Raw genomic sequence first — 24956 nt, forward strand, 5'->3', positions numbered from 1 at the left:
CTCGCGGTAGGAGTCTTGAAATTCCTTCAACTAGCGCAAACTCTGCGTGACACTGGGCCCTCCCTGGGCCTCACTCGCCCATCTGTCAAATGAGCGCAAGAATTCCGTCCCTGGCTTCCCTTTTCCGTGGGGATGGCGGTGGTAGGGAGATTGTAAGGTAAACTATTCGGCAGCCTGCCCAGGTCCCACATCCCTTCGATTTCCTGCTGCCCAATTCCCCGGCCGCTGCTAGGCCCGGCTCCTTTCCACTTTCGCGGCGCCGCTCGCCCCCGCCCCCGCCCCGCCTGCTCAGCCCCGCCCCGGGGGAGGAGCCGGAGGCGGCGCGGAGGCTGGCGGAGCGGAGCCGGCTTCTGTCGCGGCACCCGCAGCTCCGGCTCTGGGCGAACGGACTGACGGAGCCAGGGCCGGGAGCCGCCCGGGGCAGGGCTCGGGAGAGCGGGTGAGTTCCCGGCCGGCGCTGCCTCCCTCCTGCCTCCTGGGCTTGATGGAGCCGGGCTAAGGAGCAGGGCGGGGAGACGGGGTCCCAGCCTCTGAGAACCTGGCCAGGGACTGTGGGCGCTTTGGTCAACCGCCGGCGGTTCGAGTGAAGAAAATGGGGCGGCGGGGGTGGGGGTTGCGCATTAGAAAGGCGGGTACCCAGAGAGCAGCCGGGAAATCGGGCTGGGCTGGGGGCGTTCTCCCGGGTGTCGCGTTCCAATGACCCGACCCGGGTAGGGGGCGCATTGGCGGGTTGTTGGTTGGGGCCTCCGTGGCCCGATGTTGGGTGGGAAGTAGGGGGGTCCTCTGCGGTTCTGGGTTCATGGGCCACCGTCTGCCGTGGGCGCAATGCCGGGCAGCGGGAGCCACGGCCGGCACCAAAACCACCCCCAGCGCCCAGCCTCCCGGCGGGATACGGGGACGCCGCCCCCTCGCGTGGCTGCGCCTTCCGCGCGCTTGGTCCCTGCAGGCAGCTCCCCGGCGCAGGGAGCGCTTCTGCCGGAGCGGGAAATGTCCCCATGGCAGGCAGCTCCCCCCCGCCGCTGAATCGGGCTGACAGTGCCCACAGGCCCGGGGTAGACCCCGAGCGTGGTTGTTCCCCGGGAAAGGTGCATCCGGCCTCTCCAAAGGGCCACCGTGCGCCGGCTGCTGGATTCCCCACGCTAGGAGCGCGCTCCTCCCCGCGAGTCCCACTCTTGGACTCCAGCTGCGAGGAGCGCCCCCGGGCGCTTGGGATGGGCCCCGAGCGCCTGTGCAGCCTGCCCCAGAGAGATCGCGCAGAGGGGTCTCCCCAAGGTCACCCGGAGCTCCCGGGCTGAGTTGCCCAGATCGCGCCGCGTAGAGAGCGGAGATGGGGACGCGCTGGCTGCCTCCCTCCTTCCTGAAGCAGACATCTTCCCCGCCCTCTCCCCACCCCGAGCCGGCACCGGCTTCCCCGAGATGCTTAGAATGCAGCTCCCAGCCCCGGGCGGATAATTGAGCCAAGCCGAACTTTGAATCTGGCCTTCCCAGGAGCCCAGCTCTGCGTCGCCACGGCGCGTAAGGCCTGGAGCCCGCGGCTTCCCGGGCGCCTCCGGAGCGGAGGCAGAGAGACGCGGCGGCATAAGCGCTTGTCAGCACCGAAAGCCTAGCTGCTTGCGCGCGCATGTGATTGGATGCCACATAATGGGCCCCTGTTCTCGCTGTCAGAAGCTCCCACCAGCTCCCCGAGGCTCTGAGCACCAGGTGCTGCCGCTGAATCGCCCTCTGTGGAAGACCCGGGGCCCTGAAGTGCCAGGAGCCCTTTCCCCCAGGGCCCCCTCCGAACAGGGCCTGTCGTTGGTCTCCTCAGCCCGCGAGGTTCTTCTCCGTGAACTCTGCCATTTCCTGTGCCTGGAGGAAAACCCTACACCCGAGGCCTCCTCGTAGGCTGGGAGTACAGCTTCCTAGCTTAGACATCGCCCAGCTGTCTGCCCTTGGGCAAGACACGTGGCCTCTCAGAGCCTCAGTTGCCTCTCTGAGAAATGTGGCCAATGGGCTGTGGGGAGGATTCACTGAGAGGCCGTAGATCAGCGCTTGGTGTGGCAGAGGTGGCAGGACGAATCCTCCAAGGTAATGTCCGGCCGCCTTTAGTATTGGTTTTGAGTGGGTCCGGGTCTCCTCATTTAGATCCCAGTGAGCGTGGGTGCTCGCCGTGGTTCTGCAGAGGCCCCAGCAGTGTCCGCAACTTCTTCCTTCACGCTCTGCCATCAAGAGCCACCTCACAGGAGGCTCGTGGGGGCCGGTGAATCCTTTGAGCCCTCTGCCTGCTCAGAGGGCCTTCCCACGCAAATCCTCTAGCCTCTTCTGGCCCACCTGCCACCCAAGCCCCACCTTCTCTGCCTGAGTCCCAGGATGCTGGGGGCAAGATGTCAACCAGGCCACTCTGGACCTTCCTGCCCACTGGGGTCTAACAGTGCCCCCCCCCACGCTGGAACCTTCCTGACCCTTCTCCTGACCCCAGCCCTTCCCAGCCTCTGGAGCCTCTTCCTTCAGGAGGTCACTTCCTGTCCACCACTTGGCCTCCCTCTCTGGGCATACTCTGTGACACCATCTGCCTCCTGCTCGGTGGTTTGCGTGTCAGGGCTTCATGCATGCTGGTGCTCTCTGGATTTCCCCTGACCTGCAAGGGCGCTGTAGGCAGGGCCCAACACACACTCAGACTTTGTTCTCCTTAGCACTCGATGCCGGCGTGGAGGTTAAATTCTAATCTAGCTATGAAATTTGCTCAGGGAAAAGAGGATGCTGACCCAGGGAGATTTTTTTTGGGGGGGGGGGAGGTATGGGGGTTTGAATCTAGGACCTTGTACATGGGAAGCAGGCACTCAACCACTGAGCTTTATCTGTTCCCCAGAGAGAAGGTTTTTACCTGAGGCAGGAACCTTTCTGCAAAGCCTGTTTGGACTCTTTGGAAACTTAGATTAGACCCCAGATTCTTCTCAAAACTAGCTGTCTACCCAGAGTGAATGTTCTCTGAACCCCCGAGGCTGCAGCAGGCCTGGCTTTGCAGACTGCAGAAGGTACACCCCTGGATTTCCGCCCTCTGCTGGACCTGCCCAGGACACCCCTCCACCCCGGGACTAGCATTGGTTGGACAGTGGGTCCCAGCCAGTGTTCTGCCAGCAGAAACCAGGGTGACCTTCTTAGTTTCGAGCACACTTGGAGATGGGCTTCAGGAGGCTTGCACCAGCCTGTCTCTTAGAGAAACATACAAGGGAGTCAGACAGGTCTGGTTCCAATTGTAGTTCTACACTTTAAAGCTCTGTGGCCCAGGGGAAATTACCTACTCTCTCTGAGCTCTGAGCCCTGGTTTTCTCATCTGTAAAATGGCACTAATAATAATGCCTACTGCATGGAGTCACAAGGATTCTGTGAGACTGTAATGCTTCCAAAGTGCCTGCGCAGCACCTGTTGTGGGCAGGAATGCAAGACATGATTAGCATCACCGGCATTGCCATCCCTCCTCTGCACTGGGCTCTCCCCCGGTTTGGGGGAGTCAGATCCTGAGTCTTCTTCCCCCAGTACCAGGATAGGGAAAGCCCCTCAGCCTGGGGAGACTGCCTCTTGGGAATTTGAGTCTGGCAGGAGCCTGTCCCCAGGGAGTCTGAGCTTAGCCTTTCTTAGCTGGCTGCCAGTTTTCAGGGTTCATTGATTCATTCAACAGACTTTTTACTCTGTCCCAGACCTTGTGCTTAGCAAGGGATTTCGAGATGAATAAAGCCGTTCTCGGGGAATCTTACTCTATGGGGGAGCAACAGCCTGGGAACAGATAATGAGGACACTGTATGATAAGAGCTTCAGTAGCAAGAGGAGGGAGTGAGAGGCAATGGTTAGACGGGTGGCCTCACACCTAGGTTTGACTCCTGACCTCTCCCTTGTAGCTGGGTGACTGTGGACAAATGACCTGCCTCTCCAGCAGATAATCTGCCTAACTATGGAAGTACTGGGAGGAGAAAAATGGGACAATGTGGGGAAAAACCTTAGCTCAGGGCCTTCTCGATATTAACGAGTGCTTGCAAATGGTAGTTGCTATTATGATTATTCTATTATTGCCAATAACACCTGGGTAAAAATTGCCGTGGGAGTACCCTTGAGCCCTTCGGGGACAACTTTCCAGGTGGCAGGTAATAAAAGGGAGGGCCTCCCCGGAAGAGGGCTCAGCTTGGGCAGGAGCACCGAGGTGGACAGATGCTTGGTATCTTGGGGGAGCAGTGGGTAGGAGTTGCATGATGAGTGACTGAGGCAGGGACAGGAGGCAAGGCCAGGCAGGCAGAGGTCATTAAACACTCACCCAGAGTGGGCACCCTGCAGCCTTGTCAGGCACAGCTCACCAAGCAGGGCTGTCTGACCGCAGCACCTGAGAAAGTTCAAGGTTCTGCACGGCAGGAGGGGCTGGCCTATGCTCGTTGCAGAAACACTAGCCATCTCTCCCTCCTCCTGCTCAGGATTCACAGAGGCCCCCTCCATCTTTCTGAGATGCTCTTGCCACCTCTGTACCTGTGTCTCTCATCCTGGAGCTCAGTTTCTCATTTGAAGAGGGGGTGTGGGTGGAGAAAGCATCTTGACCTGGCTCCCTGACTGATCATAATATCTTCCCGCCATCAGAGGGCTTTACTTGCATTGCCATTGAATCCTCATAACCAATTATTTAAAGCAGGTGCACTTACCCCCATTTCACATAAGTGGAAACTGAGGCGTGGAGGGTGAGGTGATTTGCTGAAATGCAGCTCATGAGTAGCAGGAACCCATACCTGTGGGTCTCCAAAGAGACCGTGTGCTATCCTGTGCCACCGCCCTCCTGGTCCTCTTTGTCAGTGTCTAAAGCTGACTGCAGAATGTCTGGCTTTCACCCAGTGTATCCTTGGATGCTGGGTAATAGGCACCTTGGAGATGGGGTTACAGAGGGATGTGCTCTGGGTATTTGGGTAATTTCCCTCTCTGCCCTGACTTTTTGGGGAGGTCCTGTGTGTAAGTACTTGTGGGGGGAGGGGACATTCTCGAATGTCTCAGAGTCTGGGGCCCGCATCCCTTGGCCCTCTAGTGCCCCCAAAGCATGCCTCAGTGCAAGCAGCGTGCAGCTTGATTGATGTGGCAGGTGGTAGCTGAGCTCCACGGGGGCGCCAGGAAGGAATGAGTCTTTCAGAGTGACTGTTCAGATTATCACATGACCACAGGTTTTCCTCATTTAAAAAGAGCTCTGAACAAAGGTTTGCATTTCCTTTCTTGTGGGAGGTAAAGTTTAGGACCAGGGCCTTCCACTAGAAAACAAAGCAATTTCTTTGCTTCCTTAAACCTCAGTTTCTTCAATTGGAACAGCTGAATATCTGATATTCAGATATCGTCTTAAGGACTCGTAATATGTAAAATGTCTCGCTTCCATGTGGTTGACATTATCCATGGACTTTTCTTCCACGTTACACATCATGATTGTGATTTTATGCTTGTTTGTGGTCACTACTCTCTTAGTCTTCTGTCTCACCTGCTAGACCAGTTGTTCTCAACTGGGGGTGAATTTGACCCCCCAGGGGACATTGTCTAGAGACATTTTAGGTTGTCACAACTGGGGTTGGAAGTACTACTGGCACCTAGTGGATAGAGACCAGGGGTGCTGCTAAATATCCTATAATGCACAGGACAGTCCTGTCTGACAAAGAATGATCTGACCCCAAATGTCCACAGAGCTGAGGCTGAGAAATGCTGCTCTGGACCATAAGCCCTGTAAGGTCAGTGACAGTGTCATCCATTTGGCATTGTGTCCCTGTGTCCCTAGTGCCCAGCAGAAGGCCCAGGACAATGCCCAGCACACGGGAGACAATTGCTATACATTGAAGGGATGAATGAGGACTTGGAAAACCTTATGTGCCCTGGAGTCCCACAGGTTTTTGGTTTGTGGAACAGTGCGGCTGGGTAGAAGAGATTTAGGTGAGGCTGGATGAATAACCAGTAGGTAATTCAGGTCAAAGGATTTCAGATCAAGCTCTCTATTTTTCTTCCTAAGCAGGTGCTTGGGGGCCCAAACAATCTGAATTGGTGCTGCAATCCCTATTGTATTTTGCTCATGCAGATACAGAGCCCACCTTCATCAGGGGCAGGGGAATGTAGGTGGTGACAAGAAACGCCCTGTCGGCTGGGACCTTGGGATTTGCTGAGCTGGGGTGCAGCTGCTGTGAGCTTCCTGTTTTTTCCCTTTCTGGTGGAATGAAGGAAACCCACTGAATGGCTATTTTTCCACTGACATTTACAGCAATGTGATAGGCCTTGGATTAATGAGGTCAAGCTACAGTGTGAAATCTGCCTGATAACTTGAAGCTTGGCCAACAGGAAGAAATTGCTTGTTTTCTTTGGGCTGTTTGATGTCTTTGGATGGGCTTTGGCCAAGGGAAGCAGAGGTCATGACTCTGTACAAAAGAGGGGAGTGTTTTATACCCCAGAATTATAGAAGCCAGAGGTGGTGCCTCTTTTGCAATTTATTGGGAAGGTTTATTTTGATGTGGAGTTTGAGATAAATAACTCATTAAAGCAAAGGTTTGCCCTGAGCCTCAGGCTGGCTGCTGAGCATGGATCTGGGCTATTGAAAGCATCTCTCTGCTTTTCCTGGCTTTGGCCCCAAAGGGTGTATGACTAGGTTAGACGAGCACATTGGTGGGAACTTGTTCTGATAGGAAAGGTGTAGGGCATATGCTTCCAATTTGAACGTGTATGTACATCCCCTTGGGGTTCCTGTTAAAATGCAGAATCTGATTCAGCAGATCTGGGTTGGAGCCTGACATTCTGCATTTCTATCAAACTCGCAAAGGATGCTACTCTGTTGGCCCATGACCATACTTTGAATAGCAAAGGTCTGAGGAATCCCAGGTCTCCAGGTGAGCAGGGGTCCCTGGTATAACCCACTCAAACACAAAAGCAAGTGTAGCCCTTTGTCACTGTTCACACAGCCATCTGGTCTACTGGCTGGCTTGCAAAGTCACAGACTCAACTTCTCCTGTGTGTGCCCAGGCCTGGGACCAAAAATGAAAAGAAAGGCTGCTGGCTCTCCAGGAGCAACTCAAACAGCCAGAACAAGGTGTGACGGGCTTTTAGTGCTTCCATAAATGTCTGTCCAGGAACACACTGTTCCTGGGTCACCTGGTCACCTGGGGCTTGTGGAAAATACAGATCCCTGTGCCCTGGCCCAGCCTACCTGTGCCAGAATTGAGCAAGGTGGGGCCCTGGGACTTTGTATATTTAAAAAATGTGCCAGGTGATTCTGATTCACAACCAGGTTGGTAGAAGGGAAGCTGGGAGGAAGAGCTGGCAGCACGTGGAGGTTAATTGCTCAGCAGGACGCGTGTAAGGTTGTGGAGTTGTGTACTGCACACTGGCACTGGGCTGTGTGGCTGAAACCCCGCCAGTGTTCCACTTGCCAAGCTCTGCACCCTGCAGGGCTGCATCTGCCTGGAGGGAATGTTGCCTTTTTCTTAACATTAATAATAATTGTTAACATTTGGTACTTATTATGAGCCAGGCACTGTCTATTTAAACTCTTTTAGCCCTCCTAACAAATCTAAGAGTGGCGTTATTACTATCCTGATTTTGCTGCTGAGGCAAGTGAGGCACAGAGAGGTTCAAGACTTGCTGAAGGTCACTCAGCCAGGAAGTGGCAGAGCCAGGATTCAAATCCACAGTAGCCGGCTTCACATGCACTTAATCATACTCTTAGCACAAAATTGCTGTCTGCTCCAGGGGGGTTGTCCCTACTCTGAGGGAGTGCCTTTTTCTAGTTCTCCCAGAGATGGGGAAGCCTAGCAGTGATCTTGGCTGGCTGTGGAGTCAGACCTGGGTTTGATTTTTTGCTCCACCACTTAATGTGACCTTGAGTAAGTTACATGTTTACCTCATGGAGCCTCAATTGCCACATCTATAAAATAGGAATAGTAATGAGATGATATGATTACGCTTTGAGCTTTCTGCTTGGCGTGTAGGGTGTTCTCAGTGCATGCCAGCTAGATTTATTACATTAATACTATTAGAGTCAGCTCTTGGAAGTCGAAAATGGCTTCAGAGCAGTGGGGGTTGTTGAGCTGAGCATCGGTTCGATGCCTAGAACTGAATGTGTTATGTTTAGCCCCGGGGGCTGGATAACTCCAGTTCACCTGTGCCCACAAATTACCTGGGCATCTGCAGCTTGTGCTTCTTGGCTCTGGTTAAAGGTTTCAATGCCCCTGCGAACTTGGTGAGTTTTCAGAATTTCTTGACTCCCAGAATGGTTCAGAGACTGAATTAGAACCGGCTTTATTTCCTGTCATCCAGGAGCAAGTAAAAGGCACCCATTCACATGCTTATTCCAAGGGCTCTTGTCCTTCTCAGTGTCTTTCCTTGTCCCCAGGTTCCTTTCCAGAACCGTATTGTTGTCATTGCCTCTCCCACCGACTGTACAGAGGAAACCTGGCTTTATTAAAAATGGGGAAGGTTTTCGCCAAAAATCTCGTGTGTTTTTAAACACATAAAATCAAGCCTTTGTTTTCTTATTGCTATAATTTAAGCCTTTAATTGTAAAAAGAATTACAAACTCATCATTAAAAATTCAAACAATATAGAAATGTGGAAAATGGAAAGTAAAATTTCTCCAAGAATCTCTACCAGGTAATCCCTGGATGTTTTATACATCTCTCCATAAATTTTTTATGCATATAGAAACCCATATTCATTTACATAATTAAAAAAAATACCTACATAACATAATTCGGAAACTTCCATTTTTAGTTAGTTTATCTTAACACATGTCAACACAATAGCTATACCTTAGTCTTCATGGCTACATGATATTCCAATAATAAGAATTTATTGTCACTTATTTTCTAGTGCCTGGGCGGTGGTTAAGATTGATTTCCATTTTTCCCTTCTGCAGCATCCTTGTTGCTGCAGTTTATATCTTAGGTATGATTTTATCCATGAGGAAAATTCCTTAATAGACATTGCCAAATTGTTTTCCTCAGAGGCTGAACCAATTTCTATTCCCTCCACAGTGTGTGGGAAGCCTGTTCCACCCCCTTCTCCAACACTGAGTGTAATAGAAGGTTTGAGTCAGATTCTGCAGCAATTCAGATTTTATGGCCCTTTAGATTGTACCTCCATAAAGATTGTTAAATATTCCAGAAATACTTTTTAACTGACCTCATACTTGGGATTAGAGATACAAAATTAAATTAAAACCAGTCTCTGCCCTCAGACTGATCCTGTCTCCTAGAGGAGGCAGACACGTGGGCAGGGAAGAACAAAAAACTGTGTTAACTTTTGTCTGATAAACATTTGTAAAATGCAGTATGCGCTATGTCCCAGGAAAGATCACTTGAAATTCTCACAAATAGAAAACTTGATTGGAAGCAGAAAAAACCTGCCATTTTCCCCTACTGGGGGCAGCAGAAGAAGTGGGAAGTTAGGAAGGGCTACGGTAATTTTGAAATCTTCTCTTTGTTAGTTTCTTTGTTTACCAGTGGGGTTTCTTTGAAGGAGTCTGTGCAGAAACCCAGCTTAACTTGCAGCTGGCACTGACTACTGATCACTCATACCTGAGCAAATCGGACCATTAGCCGAAGAGTGAGAGTGAGAGCGAGAACGAGGGAGCAGAAGGCTAGCTTTAAAAAATCCACAACCTTGGCGGCGGACTTGACCCAGTGGTTAAGGGCATCCGTCTACCACATAGAAGGTCCGCGGTTCAAACCCTGGGCCTCCTCGACCCGTGTGGAGATGGCCCACACGCAGTGCTGATGCGCACAGGGAGTGCCCTGCCACGCAGGGGTGTCTCCACGCAGGGGAGTCCCATGTGCAAGAAGTGCGCCTGTAAGGAGAGCCGCCCAGCGCGAAAGAAAGTGCAGCCTGCCCAGGAATGGTGCCACACACACGGAGAGCTGACACAAGATGACGCAACAAAAAGAAACATAGATTCCCGTGCTGCTGACAACAACAGAAACGGACAAAGATGCAGCAAATAGACACAGAGAACAGACAACTGGGGTGGGGGTGGGGGGGAGAGAAATAAATAAATCTTAAAAAAAAAATCCACAACTTTGGAACTCATAGAGGGTGGATGTGGTGGCATAAAAGGGCTGTTTACCCCCCAAGAGTTTCAAGGAAGTGTTCTTTCAACAGTGCCCATTGTGGTGAGGATGTACAGGAGGGGCGTTCGGTGACTGAGTGAGCACCAAAGAGCTGCAACTCTGTCATGTAAGGTGGCCTCCTACTAAAAAAGTCTAGCTCACTTAGCTATTATTTTAAAAAGTAGAAACAAAGTATTGGAGAGGGTGTAGAGAAATTGGCATTCTAGTGCATCGTTGGTGGGAATGTAAAATGATGCGGCCACTGTGGAAAGCAATAAATCGGTTCCTCAAAAAGTTAAATAGAGAATTACCATATGACTCGCCAATTCCACCTCTAGGTATACACCCAAAGTGAAAACAGGGTCTCAAACTGGTACGTGTACACAGATGCTTATAGCTGCATTAGTCACAGTAGGCAAAAGGTGTAATAACCCACGTGCCCATCATATCTGAACCATGCTGTGAAATGATCTTAACCACCACTTTATAACAGTTCCCTGAGCGGGAATACTCAGGACTTGCAGAGCTGAAAAGAGAAACGGAAACCAGGCGCAACCTTGGACCCATCCTTTCACGTGGCACAAGGCAGGGGCAAGGTGAGGTGTATCCTGGTTCTGGTCCCAGTGTCCAGCCTCTTCCCCCATCAGTCAGATTTATTTTGTCTGGTTTGATGCTACAGTTTTGTTCTGAGCCTAAGGACCACTCCCCTGTGACAAAGCCAATGGAATAATCTCCGTGAATTTTCAGTCTCCTGGTCTCCCACCATCCTGTCCACCTCCTCCTGTGCATTGAATACCTGCCATGTGCTGTGTGGCTCTGTGATGGAATGTAAAGTTGTATAACATGTATCCCTTGTCTTCTAAGAGAATCTAGTACAATGGAGGAGCAGATCTGGAATTAACAATTACTACAGCATTTTGACTGCCATGATAGGGGTGTGGTCAAAATGCATTGGGACTAGAAATGAGAAAGAAACCCATTTGGCTCAGGGGAGGTAATGAACAACTCAGAGGGAGTATAAAGAGTCTTGAGGTGACTCTGTGAGACAAGGCAAGTCAAGCGCTAAGCACTGTGCCTGGAAAGCTCTTAAGAGATGACAGCAGTTGAGCTAACACTTATAGAACAAGAAGGAGTTTGCCAGGCAGAGGTAAAGAAGGACATTGCCACTCCATAGAACAGAATGTATAAAGGTGAGGAAGTGAATATGTTGTTCTGAAAAATGAATGGGCTAGCGAAATGTGGGTTCAAATCCTGGCTTTGGCACTTATAGTTGTGACTTTGAGAATCTCAAAATAAGCTTCCGTTTCCTAATCTATGTAGTGGGGATAATGATACCTGTGTTAAGGCTCATTGTAGAGATTAAAGTTAATGTATGCATAGAACTTGGCACATAGCAGATACTCAGTAAATGGTAAGCACCATTGTAGAGAGGTGAATTCATTGGACTTGTTAAGTGTAGCTAGAATATTGCTTGTGTAGTGGGTTAGGAGTAGGGAGAAGGAGGTTAGGATGACCAAGGATAAAGCCAGAATGCCAGGGCTGGTTGGGTGGTCTGGACTGCTGAGGTTTGGACTTGACTGTTCAGGCAGTGCGGAGCCATCGAAGGCTTCCCTATGGGGAATGCAAGATCAGACTTGGTTAAAGAATAAAAACTCTGGCAGAGGTGTGGATGGTGGGTCAGAAGATAAGAGATGAAGGCAAGGTAACCACTTGGAAAATCCTGCACGCCACATTCCTGTCTTGGTAACTCACGGCTCCTGTTAGCATAGTAAAGGCTCTGTTAAGTCCTGCAGTGGAGTACTGCCTGGAGAGGAGGTTTAGAGCAGTAGTTAAGTGTATGGGCTTTGGTGCCAAGGCCAACCTGGATTTGGAGCCTAGCCCTTTTTTCTTACTGATGTCTGACTTTGGGCAATTATTTGATACTACTGAGCTTTAGTTTACCTTTCTGTAAGATGGGGGTAAAGAGTAACTTTCTCATTGGGTTGATATGTGGATTAAATGAGATGGTATAAAAAAGCACTTAGCTAGCTCTAGGAGTGCAATAAGTACAATAAATGTTCAATAACATGATAGTAATAAGAAATATACTAATTTGACCATGGACCTCTTTCTCCATGTAATACATCTCTACTAACATCCTCTGGCACTAATAATGTTCTATAGAAAGCATCCTGCTGCTGACTTTCTAGAGAATCAGCAGAAATAGTAAGGAGGCTAGTCAAGTTCTAACGCAGTTTTTCTTGGATGTATCTTCGACCTACCTGGGGAGCTTTGCAAAATTTCGTTGCCTGAATGCACCCAGACCTCTTTAACCAGAATTTCTTGAGATGGAACCCAGGTATCCATCTGGGTTTTAAGTTGTAATGACTTATTAAGGTAAAACAAATACAGGAAAGTGCACAAATCTTAAGTGAATGAATTTTCCACAAACCAAACATGCCCATGTAACCCATACCCTATTCAAGAGAGAGAATATTACCAGCACTTTGGAAGCCCCCCTTATGTCCTCTTCCAGTCACAACCCCTCTCCCCCAGCGAAACCCGTATCCTGATTGCTAACAACTTAGGAGCCTTTTGCCTGTTGTTGAGTTTTACATGAATAGAAATGTGTAGTATCTATTTTTTGTGTTTGACTTCTTTTGGCCAACACTATGAGGTTCATTCATATTGTTGAGTGTAATTGTATATTGTTCATTCTCATGACTGTACCATATTCCACTGGGTGAATATACCAAAATTTATTTTTCCAGAATATGGTTGATGGGCATTTGGGGTACTTCATACTATTTTTTTTTCAGATCTGATTTTCTTTTTTTTTGAATTCATAATAAACTTTATTTTTAGAGAAGTTTTATTTATTCATTTTTAAAGATTTATTTATTTATTTCTCTCCCTCCACGCCCCCTGTTGTCTGCTCTCTCTGTCCATTTGCTGTGTGTTCTGTGTCCACTTGTATTCTCATCAGGCGGCACTGGGGATCTGTGTCTCTTTTTGTTGCCCCATCTTGCTGTGTCAGCTCTGTGTGTGTGTGGCACCACTCCTGGGCAGGCTGTGGTTTTGTGTGCGACGGCTCTCCTTGTGCAGGAGCCACTCTTGGGGGGCTCCCTTATGCAGGGGCATCCTTGCATGGACCAGCACTCCTTGTGTGCAGCAGCACTGTGTGTGGGACAGCTCACCACACGAGCCAGGAGGCCCTGGGTATTGAACCCTTGGACCTCCTATATGGTAGGCAGACACTATCTGTTGAGCCACATCCGCTTCCCTGGAGAAGTTTTATATTACAGAAAAGTTATTTCAGAAGTATAGGGGATTCCCAGAGTGGGTGTAGCTTGGTGGTTGAGTGCAAGGTTCATATGTATGAGATCCTGGGTTCATTCCCTGGTACTACCTAAAAAAGAAAAGTGTAGGGAATTCCCATATAACCCCACTGTCCCACACACACATTTCCCCTACTGTTAACATCTTACATTAGTGTGGAACATTTGTTACAATTGATAAGCCAATACGGAAGCATTGCTATTACTAAGCAAGCTCTATAGTTTATGGTATACACTTTGTCCTGTACACTTTTATAGGCTTTAACAAATGTATGATGTCATGTATCCATCCCTGCAGTATCATCTAGAACAATTCCAATGCCCTCTGTTTCACCTATTCATCCTTCCCCCTCCCTTCTGAACCTCTGGTAACCCCTGTCTTTATGTCAGCATTACAAATTCTTCCATTAGGGTACTTTATACTGTTAAAATATTAAAAATATTTTAAATAAAATAGCACTATCAAATAAAATAGGACTATAAAAATAGTGCTGTGAATATATTGTAAATGCCTTTTGGTGAATGTGTATAGAAATGCCTCTTGGGTATGTGCCTACAAATGAAAGTGCTGGGTTATAGGGCATGCGTATGTTCAGCTTTTGAAGATCTGGCTGAACAGTCTTCTCCCCCATGAGATGGCTCCCTCATCTGTTTGCTCATTGTTGGTTTTTGCTCATCATCTGCTCATCGTCTGTTTTTTCTTTAGGAGGCACCAGGAACAGAACCTTCCATGTGGGAGGTGGGTGCTCCACTGCTTGAACCACGTCACTCCCTGCTTATTGTCTTGCCGGTTGTTTTTGCTTGTTGTCTGCTTGCTGTTTTTTCTCAATGTGTGTTCATTGTCGGTATGTTGTCTGTTTTGTTTTTCCTTTGGGAGACACTGGGAACCTAACCCAGGATATGGGAGGTGGGCACTCAAGTGCTTGAGCCATACCCACTCCCTGGCTGAACAGTTTTTAAAAGTGTTTGTACCAATTTATACTCCTACTCAGTGTATATGAGTTCTTGTCAATATTTACTTGGTCCGTCCTGTCTTTTAAAAAAATATATGGCTGTTTTGGTGGGTATGTAGTGGTATTGCTTTATGATTTTAATATATACATTCCCCACATTGGAGTTTTTAAAACTCTCCAGCTGATTTCAATATGCAGACAAGTGTGTGGCTCATTTACCTAACAGGTTTTGAAAAAGCAAAACACCTGTTAGTGGAACTGGAGAAAGCGTTGTTATGATGCCTCCCCATTGATATCTGTACCCAGACTTGCCTTGGCTAATTAACCAGTGGAAGATGTTTTTCCTGTGGAAGCAGAATGTGGAGGTGCATCAAAACTGACAAACAGCCCCTCTCTCCCAAGTGTTTAAGCTCTCTCCCAAGTAGCTTCATCAAGAGAGATATGCAAAAAAGAAAAAAAAAAAAAAGAGTCATCTGCTGCTAACTTGAGGAACACTGAAGCCTTGGGAAGAGACCAAGGCAGGATGTCAACGTCTTCTTCCAATTTAAGACCTGAAAGAGATGTGAGGGCATGAGAAGTGATTGTAGTCTCTGTAGATGTTGTCAGAAAATATTTTATCTTTGGGACTAGAGTTTAGACATATTTTTGTGTCTAGAAGATTGCCCAACATCTGGTACTTGGAAGATACTAAAAAATTGGTGATTGAAATAAATATTAGAACTATGTAACTGTCCCTATGAGCAGTATGGGAAGGAAGGTGTTGGTAGGGAGTTAGCTGATCTGATCAATAGTTTTTATTATTTTCTTTGTAGTTTCTTTATTTCCCTCTTCGTAGTTTCTGGATTGCAGCTGAGATTTCCTGTTTGTTCCTTCATTACAAGCATATTTCCTTTATATCCTCGAACATGGTTCTAATAGCTGCTTTTACATTCTTACCTGTAAATTTCAACATCTGGTTCATCTTGCGATCAGTCTCCATTGATTGGTTTTTCTCTTTAGTTTGGGTCACATTTTCCTGTTTGTTTTTTTAATTGTTGTTGTTTTGGTCGAGTAGTTTTGGATTACATTGGATTACATCTGAACATTGTGAATAAGATTCAAAGAGACTCTGAATTTTATTTTATTCCTCAGAATAATATTGATTTTTTAAAAAATCAACAGTTAACATGACCTAATTCAAATTCTAAACTCAGTCTCCCCTGGTGGGGTTGAGCTGCACACTCTTAGAGATTTAGACAGAGTTTGGGGCTACTGTTGTGTGATTCTCTCTTTTCAGAGATTGTGTGCTTCCCTTTCCAGCTGTGATTATCTGAACTCTGACCTCTAATTCCTCAAAGGTTTTATCCAAGTTTTAGCCACCATGCACAGCATAGACGTGGGTAAAAAGTTTTAAAAACATTTTCATTACATTACATTTCATTACATTTCACCCAGTGCCATTTCTTTCTTTCAAGTGTTGACTCCCCTCCCATTTCTGCCTTCTTTGGATTGAACAAATCTCGTGCCTTTGGATAGTTTATTTACTTCTTGTCCAGGGTTTATAATAGTTTCATGTGGGAAGATTGGTCCAATCAGAGCTACTCTGCATTACTAGAAGTAGACTCTCTTTTATTCAATAAGGGGTCCTCAGAGCCCCTTACTTTAGTGCCTAGCACATTGTATATGGCAATAAATATTTATTGAATGAATGAATGAGGGTTTACATTTAAAATGAAGGTGAGTTAGGGAAGAAAATTGCCAGGGAAAAAAATCCTAAAACTATTTACTAGTCAATGCCATAAGGTATGAAATAGAGAGGGTGTTCAGGAATTTGTTGGATGAAAAGATGAGTTAGAGCTTGAAATAATATTGGGGTCTCAGCTATCTGACCATGTAGACCAAAGTTGTTAAGGTGAATCTGAGATTTTAACACAAGGAGATAAATTCAATTGTTCTAGTAACACCACTGACCTGGCATACAGAGAACTTACCACGTTCAAAGGAAACAGCTGGTCAGAGGGGATGCAGAGATCTGCTTGGAGTGCTGTGTGCCCAAGAGGGGGGAGTCAAAGTGAAGGGCCTTTTGCTGGAGATCAAAGAGAGGACAGGGACAGGAGGATTGCTGCAACAGTAGTCTACCATGCTGCACTCCTCGGCGTGGTGGCCCGGAGGGTCACAAGCCCGGCACCGAGGGACTTCAAAACCTGCACATCCACCAGAACCTTCATTCACCAAAAGGTAGAGCATCTTGACGCTTCCTGGTTTATTTTACTGACAATTTTGTCTCTTAGGGAGTAGAGGAGAGAGGACGTGACTGTTCTGAATCTCTTTTGGGAGGTTTTGGGCAAAGTGAAAATGTGAAAGTATTCAACAAAAATGGGAAACACTGGTCAGAGGGAGCTGGGCCCACAGGGCTTTGGGAAGGCAGCTTTTATGACAGGTAGGATGAGATGCATGTATTTTCTGCCCAAGCCTCCAAAAAATGATGACAACTACAGTAGTAAGGAAAGTTATGGTTTTAAGCAATCATGCCTTTAGTATACTGTGTTTATTCTTCTTCAAGGACTCCTCTTCTTTTTTAAGATTTATTATTTATTTATTTCTCTCCCCTAACCCCCATTGTCTTCTTTCTGTGTCTACTCACTGTGTGTTCTTCTGCATCCGCTTGCATTGTCAGGCGGCACTGGGAAACTGCATCTCTTTTGTTGTGTCTTCTTGTTGCATCATCTTGCTGTGTCAGCTCTGTGGGTGCAGTGCTACTCCTGGGCGGACTGTGCTTTTTTCACGCAGTGCGGCTCTCCTTGTAGGGTGCATTCCTTGCACGTGGGGTACCCCTGCATGTCATGGCACTCCTTGCACGCGGCAGCACTGTGCATGGGCCAGCTCACCACACGGATCAGGAGGCCCTGGGTATCAAATCCTGGACCCTCCATATGGTAGACGAATGTTCTATCAGTTGAGCCAAGTCCGCTTCCCAAGGACTCCTCTTCTTGCTACCAGTCATGCTTGTGTGACATCGTCCAGGTCTGACTTTATTTTCTTTTGTTATCAAGAAGAGATATAGGGAAGCAGATTTGGCTCAATGGATAGAGCATCTGCCTACCACATGGGATGTCCAAAGTTCAAACCCAGGGCCTCCTGATCCGTGTGGTGAAACTGGTCCACGCACAGTGCTGATGCGTGCAAGGAGTGCCATGCCATACACGTAGGGGAGCCCCATGCGCAAGGATTGCACCCTGTAAGGAAAGCCGCCCCATGCAACAAAAGTGCAGCCTCCCAGGAGTGGGGCTGCACACACAGAGAGCTGACGCAGCAAGATGATGCAACAAAAAGAAAACCCAGATTCCCAGTGCCGCTGACAAAGAATACAAGCAGACACAGAAGAACACACAGCGAATGGACACAGAGAGCAGACAACTTGGGGGGGGGGGGGGGGAAGGGCAGAGAAAAAAATAAAAAATAAATATTTAAAAAAAGAGAGAGAGAGATAGAAATTCTTAACTATTATGGCACAGGCACTGCCCAATCCGAACCGACACCCACAAAATCAGAAGAGACATCAGGCACAAACACCTGCAGTATCAGCCCCTATTACAAGTTCCTTAACTCTTCTCAGGTCTCTCTTTTTTGAAACAGGGACAATTCCCTACATCACAGAGGTGGTGCAATGATTCCAAGAGATGTTACGCCTAAAGAGTTTGTCCCACGGAAGATGTGCTATGCACAGAAGCTGCCATTTTTACCTTGCATTCTTTTTTTTTTTTTTTATTGACTTTGTAATAATATTACATTAAAAATATATATATATGTGAGGTCCCATTCAGCCCCACCCCCCCACCCCCCCTCTTCCCCCCCCAACAACACTCGTTCCCATCATCATGACACATCCATTGGATTTGGTAAGTACATCTTTGGGCACCTCTGCACCTCATAGACAATGGTCCAAATCATGGCCCATACTCTCCTCCATTCCATCCAGTGGGCCCTGTGAGGATCCACGATGTCCGGTGATCACCCCCGAGGCGCCATCCAGGGCAGCTCCACGTCCCAAATATGCCCCCACCTCTCATCTCTTCCTGCCCTTCCCCATACCCATCGTCCACCATGTCCACTTTTCCCAATCCAATGCCACCTCTTCTATGTGGACATTGGATTGGTTGTGTCCATTGCACCTCTATGTCGAGAGGAGGCTCAGATTCCACATGGATGTTGGCTGCCATCCTCCCATTTTCAGTTGTAATCACTCTAGGCTCCATGGTGTGGTGATTGTCCTTCTTTAACTCCATCTTAGCTGAGTGTGGTAAGTCCAATAAATCAGATTGTAGGTGCTGGAGTCTGTTGAGGCTCAGGACCTGGCTATCACATTATCAGTCCAGAGATTCAAATCCCCTAACTATATCTTAAACCCCAACGTTAACTGCACCTCCAGCAGATTAGTATGAAAGTCTTATGAAGGGAGATCCCATCTGAGTCCAGATTCATCACACATAAACACCATTTCCAGAGAGGGGCCATCTGCCCTGGTAGTAAACCCCATCGGCCATGACCATAACTCTCATGGGTCTCTTTAGCCTTCATAGGAACCAATATCTGGGGGTTGTATCTGCTTTATCTGTCTCTTTGACTCTGCTCAGTTGTGCATGAGGGCAATCCTTCTGCCAGCCTCCAGACTCTTTTTTAGAAACTCGTAGCCATATAAACTCATTTCTCCTTTCCATTTCCCCCTTACTTTAGGTCAAACAGCATTTTAAAGTCATGTTGTTTTATGTAGACATGGATATTCTGTTGATCCGCATTGAACCTTCCATATAAGGTCCTTTTCCAGTTGCATCATCAGTTGGTATTTGATAGTGGTCCCTCGTTGCCAGGGAGGCTCATCCCCGGGTGTCATAGGACTCCTCTTCTTTTTTAAGATTTATTATTTATTTATTTCTCTCCCCTAACCCCCATTGTCTTCTTTCTGTGTCTACTCACTGTGTGTTCTTCTGCATCCGCTTGCATTTTCAGGCGGCACTGGGAAACTGCATCTCTTTTGTTGTGTCTTCTTGTTGCATCATCTTGCTGTGTCAGCTCTGTGGGTGCAGTGCTACTCCTGGGCGGACTGTGCTTTTTTCACGCAGTGCGGCTCTCCTTGTAGGGTGCATTCCTTGCACGTGGGGTACCCCTGCATGTCATGGCACTCCTTGCACGCGGCAGCACTGTGCATGGGCCAGCTCACCACACGGATCAGGAGGCCCTGGGTATCAAATCCTGGACCCTCCATATGGTAGACGAATGTTCTATCAGTTGAGCCAAGTCCGCTTCCCAAGGACTCCTCTTCTTGCTACCAGTCATGCTTGTGTGACATCGTCCAGGTCTGACTTTATTTTCTTTTGTTATCAAGAAGAGATATAGGGAAGCAGATTTGGCTCAATGGATAGAGCATCTGCCTACCACATGGGATGTCCAAAGTTCAAACCCAGGGCCTCCTGATCCGTGTGGTGAAACTGGTCCACGCACAGTGCTGATGCGTGCAAGGAGTGCCATGCCATACACGTAGGGGAGCCCCATGCGCAAGGATTGCACCCTGTAAGGAAAGCCGCCCCATGCAACAAAAGTGCAGCCTCCCAGGAGTGGGGCTGCACACACAGAGAGCTGACGCAGCAAGATGATGCAACAAAAAGAAAACCCAGATTCCCAGTGCCGCTGACAAAGAATACAAGCAGACACAGAAGAACACACAGCGAATGGACACAGAGAGCAGACAACTTGGGGGGGGGGGGGAAGGGCAGAGAAAAAAATAAAAAATAAATATTTAAAAAAAGAGAGAGAGAGATAGAAATTCTTAACTATTATGGCACAGGCACTGCCCAATCCGAACCGACACCCACAAAATCAGAAGAGACACCAGGCACAAACACCTGCAGTATCAGCCCCTATTACAAGTTCCTTAACTCTTCTCAGGTCTCTCTTTTTTGAAACAGGGACAATTCCCTACATCACAGAGGTGGTGCAATGATTCCAAGAGATGTTACACCTAAAGAGTTTGTCCCACGGAAGATGTGCTATGCACAGAAGCTGCCATTTTTACCTTGCATTCTTTTTTTTTTTTTTATTGACTTTGTAATAATATTACATTAAAAATATATATATATGTGAGGTCCCATTCAACCCCACCCCCCCACCCCCCCTCTCCCCCCCCAACAACACTCGTTCCCATCATCATGACACATCCATTGGATTTGGTAAGTACATCTTTGGGCACCTCTGCACCTTATAGACAATGGTCCACATCATGGCCCATACTCTCCTCCATTCCATCCAGTGGGCCCTGTGAGGATTTACAATGTCCGGTGATTACCTCTGAGGCACCATCCAGGGCAGCTCCAACCTTGCATTCTTTATCTCTGGGTTAATCTCAGCTACATACTTTATAGTCTCAGGTCTCTCTTTTTTGAAACAGGGACAATTCCCTACATCACAGAGATGGTGCAATGATTCCAAGAGATGTTACACCTAAAGAGTTTGTCCCACGGAAGATGTGCTATGCACAGAAGCTGCCATTTTTACCTTGCATTCTTTATCTCTGGGTTAATCTCAGCTACATACTTTATAGATTCTGTGATTCTTAACTTTAGTTTCATTAAGCATATGTTTTGCTCTATATTAATTTCAGCAAGTATTTGTTCTTTTACAAATTGTTCTGTCTGGTTTCTTAGCCAGAATGTCCTCTTTATCTTCCTGATCACTAATACCATGGGATTTTCCGAAATCCTGCATTTCACAAGGAGGATCTTTTAAAGCACTTGTAGTTCTTTTAAAGCTTTTTCCCTAGTTCTATCTTTACGTGCATAGGCTTTGGAGTTAGACATGGGTTTGAATCCCCGCTCCACCACCTACTGGCTTGTGTTTAACTGGTGCCTGTTCTCTGCACTGCCTTGGCCCTTCCTCATTTGTTCTTCCACCAGAGTAGGACTTTCTTTCTGGAGTCCAGCTCTGCTTTGTTGTCCTTGTTTCCTTGGAATTATTCTCTAATCTTCAGAGAACAAACTCTATGAAAAGCTTTTTAACATAAAAGTCTCATAACATAAAATTAACCACTTTAAAACAAACAATTCAGTGGCACTTAGTCCATTCATAATGTTGTGCAACCACCACTTCTATCTAGTTCCAAAACCTTTTCATCACTCCAAAGTAAAATACCTTACCCATCAAGCAATTGTTCCCCATTTCCCTTCCCCCCCAGCCCTGGCAGCCAACCATCTATGTTCTGTCTCTGTGGATTTATCTATTCTGGACATTTCATATAAATGGAATTGTACAATATGTGACCTTTTGTGTCTGGCTTCTTTCATTTAGCGTAATTTTTTCGAGGTTCATCCACGTTGTAGCATTACTGTTACTTCAATTCCTTTTGTAGCTGAACAGTGTTCCGTTGATTAGATACACCACAGTTTGTTTATCCAGTCATCCACTAATGGACATTTGGGCTGTTTCCCCCTATCGGCTATTATGAATAGTGCTGCTATGAACATGCATGTACATGTACTTGTTTGAGGGTCTGTTTTTTTTTAAATTTCCATCTGAGCTACTTCCTAAACTGGTTAAGAATGTCACTGATTACAAGGGAGGTGGCAGGATGCTAGGAATATTTTCAAGGTTTCTGAACTGGGGAAAGGGGTCTTATTAGGGAGCAGACCACAGTCCCTTCCTCCTTTACATTGGCAATGGTGTGAAGCCCAAGATGCTTGGAATGGACAAGATGGTGGGTCCAGGGTCTGGATAGAGAAGAGTGTTGGCTGGTAGCAGTTCCTTTCTCCTTCCCTTCAAGAAGATGCTTATTTTCCTTTACTCCAGGGGCAGGGTTGGAAGAGGTGACAGTTGCAGAGTCGGGAGAGATTGTAGCTGCAGTGGCTACCATCCTTTGCTTGAGTTGGTTCAGAATTCTGCTTCCTAGAACCTGGACCCAGTCAGGTTAAGGGGATGGAGTACTGTTCTTCATTCTACCCCTTGGGCTAGTTATTGGAGACATTCCTGTTGAAACTTGAGATAGTCTTGATTCTTGTCTACCATGAAGGCCAAAGTGAGTTTGTGTTGTTGTATGGATAACATAATGGGGTTTAAGGAGTCCTTCCACTCAATTCTGAAAACTTTCTAGATGTTTGTGCTCAAGACTAGATTTTGAACAATGAGGCAAATGCAAGTATTGAAATCCAGATTTAGGCAAGCAGGATATAGAACAGAGTTGCATACTCAGTCTACATGCAGCCACTTCCACTTCTTTACCTGTGGCAGACATTGCTAATGGATCACAGCACTCATTCCTCCTGCTAGCACAGGTGGTCTCATGACCCCTCACCTTTTAGTGCCTCAAGCAACCTCCACCAACCAAGAGAGGAAAGCTTGTCCAAGGATGTCACGCTGACAGAGGGAAGCAGAGGAGATGGATGCCATTCCAAGCCAAGCCAAGCCAATCGATGTGAGCCATCATCCCTGTTAATCAGTGTATAACCCTGTGGCCACAGGTGGCCTCCTTTGGAAAATGATCCCTCCAGCTGCAAAGAGGGTTTTTATCTTCTACAAAGGGAGGGGGTGGACCTCACCCACCTCCAGCTTGGAGGAACTGTGTGTGTAATTTGACTCCCATTTCCCCATGCTTAGCTATTACCTAAGCTTCTTTAGAAGGATGGCTGTTGGGTTTAGCACCGTGACTGTGACTGACCATCATGTCTGTAGACATCGTGTCGGCTCTGTGTGTGCCTCTGGCCTTGGCCCCTTCATCCCAGCTTCCCTGCATCCTCTTTATGATTCTTTCCCACAAGTGTGCGGGCCTCTTTGTAGGTCCAGGTTCACAGGGAGAAGCTCAGTGTGGTAGGCTGGCACGTTCATGGCTTCCTTTCACCTGTTTGAGCTGTGGCCTCCTTTGAAGTTTTCTTGGAGCTGAGCCTGAGAAAGCTGCCTCTCCATCACAGGCAGAACCAATCCAAAACATCATCACTTGGTCCTTGCGGGCTGTCTAGCCTGGTGGCTGCCGTATGCTGGGCTGCAAATATGCATGGTAGAGTGCGTACCCCAAATACAGCTGCTCTTTCTGCCAGCCCAGGGTTGGGGCTCTCTGGGCCAAACCTCCTGACCACCCCATGTGGGCCTTCTCTCTCAGCAGCCTTGCGAATGGTCATGGAGTTCCTGGTGGTGGGGACCCTGGCATCGTGCCACTTCCAGGCTTTGTTGAATCGTCCAACGGTAGGAGTTTCTCCTCCTGATGGGCTGGTCATATTTCTTCCTATGGCCTATGCCAGTGATCCCAGCTCTGTCCTCTGGAATCTCAGAACAACGCTGATCCTTGAGACTTTAGTTAAGGCGGTCCTGTACTCCCTGGACAGCCAGTGCAGACGGAGATCTGCTGGCCCATTGTTATCCCAATGCTGGGCTTGATTCTTCTCCTGAGAGCTCAAGAGGCATTAGCCGCCTGCTCGCTCTTTGTTTTTGTTGAACTTGTGGTTATTGAATCCTGCTTCCCTACACAGACACACACAAAGTTCTGCCAAATTGGGTTGTAGCAAATGGACTTCGGGGGACAGTGAGAAGTCAGGGCCAAGCTCAGGGCCTCCGCTTAGAGGCCTGAATGAGGAGCACAGCTGCAGGAGAGGCAGGCCTGTGGGGCCCTGACGGCTGCAGGGCTGTGCCTAGAGCCTAGAAGGTTCATCCCAGCTGGGGTCGGACAGTCAGTTCAGAGTCCCATGAGAACGGGGCCCAGTGGACAAGGCTGGTTTCTAATTCCAAAATTTGGAGCACGAAGGGCCCCAGCCATCACTTTGCTCATGAGTAAAGCATCTTTATGCTGAGGAAAAATGACGCTGTTATTCAAAGGAGTGTGTTGTGGGAGGGCGGGGGAGTGCATCCTTCAGGAGAGAAAGTGGGTCCCACGGGAGTTGCAAGGAGGAGGGAAAGCCAGTGCTGTTTGTTTTGTTTTCCTTTCTCCCTCGTGCTCAATGGCACAGGAAGCACGAGGGGAAAGCACTTACAGCCTTCCTCCAGACTGCTGCCAGTATTGTGTGGAGAAGAATAGCTGAAGAACAAGGAAAAAAAAAGATCTTCCCATTTTCTTCTCACAGTGTGAACTTTGAAACACTTTCTGACTCATGTTTTAGAGCCTCTTCAGTTTGAAGTCATCTTCCTTGGTGTTGTTTTTCTCAAGGCACGAGGCTCGAGTCCAAAGATGTGCCACCAGGTGCACCCTAGGGCCGAGGGGTCCCAGGGCCTGGCCCCCTCCCCCCTCAGTGCCGCGGCTGCTGTGGGAACCTGACTTGGCTTCTCACCCCTCCTCCAGGCAGGCCCCAGCTTGGGCCCTGTGGACCACAAACAGGGGGAAGTGGAGGTAAATGGTCCTTTACCCCCACAAGAGGCCACTCACCTTGCTACAGGCAACACTTTCTCCTGTGTCCCCATTTCTGCATCCCTAAAAGTGTCCTTGTGGTCTATCGGGGCACTTTTGGCTGTAAGTAACGAAATCCAGCTCAATTGGCTTAAATAATAAAGGTGTTTTTTTTTTGATCAGGTAACAGGAAGTCCAGAGGCCCCTAAACTAAAGGACCCTGCCTCTCTCCTCTGCCTTTCGAGTTTTGGCTTCTCCCGCAGGCCAGCTTCCTGCATGAACG

The 24956-nt window shown here is 47.9% G+C and overlaps 1 protein-coding gene across 3 annotated transcripts in view; it reads left to right on the forward strand.

Moving 5' to 3' along the window:
• The first annotated feature begins 352 nt into the window (after nt 1-352).
• Nucleotides 353-24956, forward strand: part of PPP1R16B (protein phosphatase 1 regulatory subunit 16B) — a 96852-nt gene continuing 72248 nt past the window's right edge. For 2 of the 3 annotated variants that reach the window (XM_058287083.1, XM_058287084.1), the window contains exon 1: nt 353-439. The gene's annotated coding sequence lies outside the window, so the exon portion shown is untranslated. Of the gene's footprint in view, nt 440-649; nt 2068-24956 lie in introns of those variants that run through there. The other variant, XM_058287082.1, reaches the window with a different exon arrangement.

The sequence above is a fragment of the Dasypus novemcinctus genome, chromosome 24 (assembly GCF_030445035.2).
Source record: "Dasypus novemcinctus isolate mDasNov1 chromosome 24, mDasNov1.1.hap2, whole genome shotgun sequence".
NCBI classification, from domain to species: domain Eukaryota; kingdom Metazoa; phylum Chordata; class Mammalia; order Cingulata; family Dasypodidae; genus Dasypus; species Dasypus novemcinctus.